General features: G+C 30.5%; 1 long non-coding RNA gene across 1 annotated transcript; it reads left to right on the forward strand.

Moving 5' to 3' along the window:
* Positions 1 to 963: 963 nt before the first annotated feature.
* On the forward strand, positions 964 to 1777 carry LOC136779349 (uncharacterized). The gene is made up of 3 exons (XR_010823576.1): positions 964 to 1007; positions 1095 to 1217; positions 1336 to 1777. It is a non-coding gene; the product is annotated as an uncharacterized lncRNA (long non-coding RNA).
* Positions 1778 to 2273: the final 496 nt, after the last annotated feature.

Consider the following 2273-nt stretch of genomic DNA (forward strand, 5'->3'; position numbering starts at 1 on the left):
AAAATAATTATTATATATCAAATACGCATTTCCTTAATTTATTATTGATTTAAATAAGTCAATGCTGATAAATAAATATGCTGAAAAAATCATGTATAAAGGCATTGGCCTGCAAATGTAAATGACATCGAATATTGGTAGATTTTCGGCAAAGCGAAACGGAAAGATTTTGCCTCGACTCTTCTGCTAGACACTAACAGCGAGAAAGACAGAGAGGTCCGAGAAAATATCTCCGCTCTCTCTTTAGTCTGCTTTCTGGCAACAATGCATATCTGTTTTACCCTATTCTAAGCTTAACGCTCGTGCTTCATGGTCTCTTCCGATAGATGGCGTTAGGGGTTAGATGGACCTGAGACACGCGTTTGCCAACACCAGCGCCGCCTACCGGTAGGGATTGCCTAAGGACCTCGCAATCCTCGCATGAGCAATCTCCCGTGTCATCTCCGGTAGGTACATACTAGATTGTCCGAAAACTTTTGTAGAAGTGAGTCGACTACCTATATGACTAGTGAATATGGCCGAAATCTAGTAATATATTGCTATAATGTCGTAAGGCATGTATTGTAGTATTCATTTAGATATCAAGATGAGAAAAAGATAATTGAATAATCTTCAAGATAACGTCAATTTAAAGAAGCAGAAGAAAAAACTGCAAAATAAATGTAATTAAGAAAAACTATGGATCTTAGATAAGTAAAAACGTTTGAATAATTTAAAGTATTTATATATTGAATTTACTAGTGTTACTTTGTGGAAATATATTTTGTACAAATATGATTTAGGTGTTTGTGGCTTTCGCAAAGGATTAAAGAAATGCAGCATAAATGTTTATCAGAATAATAATGAGAGACGAGACAAAAATGACTGATAAGTGTAATTAAAATATTCATGCGTACTTTATTGACATATATGTCATCTGGTATAACTTTTACTGCTACGATGTTCATATTAATTATGATTTTATGATGAGAAACGCATGGGTCAAAGAAGGCAATACTTCTTACAAGGTAAATGTAAACAATTTGCAAATGTATTATACTTTCAATTTCAAATATAAAACTGTGTCTTAACTGTTTAGTTGATTAATTATTTAGATATTACTTTTATCGCTGGAATGATATCTTGCTCATATCTACGATGAGCAGAAATAAGAAGATATGAAGGACTTTCGACTAATCCCATCCATGTAAATTGCTTCCTTTGGCACAGAGTTTATGGTTAGTAATCGCAAGGTATATGTAATTTTTATTACAGTGTTTATTAATTCAAAGTTACTTTTAATTTGCTTAGCTTAATGAGTTTATATATTAAATATGGTCTGCTTTGGTTTTTCAGATATTACTGAGCGACTGAAGTGGAACTTTTATCAAATAACCTATTCAAGGATTATAATAAATATATAGAGTATGGATATATATATAATTATTAATAATCATACGCTGCAAGATTTGTACAGATGACAAGTGTCTTTATAACAGTGATTTTGCAATACTTAATTAGAACAAGTTCAAGCAAAGTTAAATTATACAAGTTAATATTGAAATTTTATCATTTTCACTATTATTAAATATATTTAATAGATATACAATATGCAGGGCGTACCACTTAAATGCCCCAGAGCATAGATACAAAAAGCGTGTATTGCGTTAATTATAAGAGATATTCAATTTTTTCATATGACCCTTTTGGAAGCAAATAACAAAAGGTTTCGAAAAAGTCCTGTGCAAACATTGAATATCTCTTATAGTTGAAGAGGTACGCGTCTTTTTGTATCTATGTTCTGGAGCATTTTAAGTGGTAACGCCCTGCATATTGTATATCTATTAAATATATTTAATAATAGTGAAAATGATAAAATTTCAATATTAACTTGTATAATTTAACTTTGCTTGAACTTGTTCTAATTAAGTATTGCAAAATCACTGTTATAAAGACACTTGTCATCTGTACAAATCTTGCAGCGTATGATTATTAATAATTATATATATATCCATACTCTATATATTTATTATAATCCTTGAATAGGTTATTTGATAAAAGTTCCACTTCAGTCGCTCAGTAATATCTGAAAAACCAAAGCAGACCATATTTAATATATAAACTCATTAAGCTAAACAAATTAAAAGTAACTTTGAATTAATAAACACTGTAATAAAAATTACATATACCTTGCGATTACTAACCATAAACTCTGTGCCAAAAGAAGCAATTTACATGGATGGGATTAGTCGAAAGTCCTTCATATCTTCTTATTTCTGCTCATCGTAGATATG

Source organism: Prorops nasuta, unplaced genomic scaffold, assembly GCF_024137725.1.
Source record: "Prorops nasuta isolate Cenicafe-Biocafe unplaced genomic scaffold, Cenicafe_Pnas_1.2 PNAS00016, whole genome shotgun sequence".
Lineage (NCBI taxonomy): Eukaryota > Metazoa > Arthropoda > Insecta > Hymenoptera > Bethylidae > Prorops > Prorops nasuta.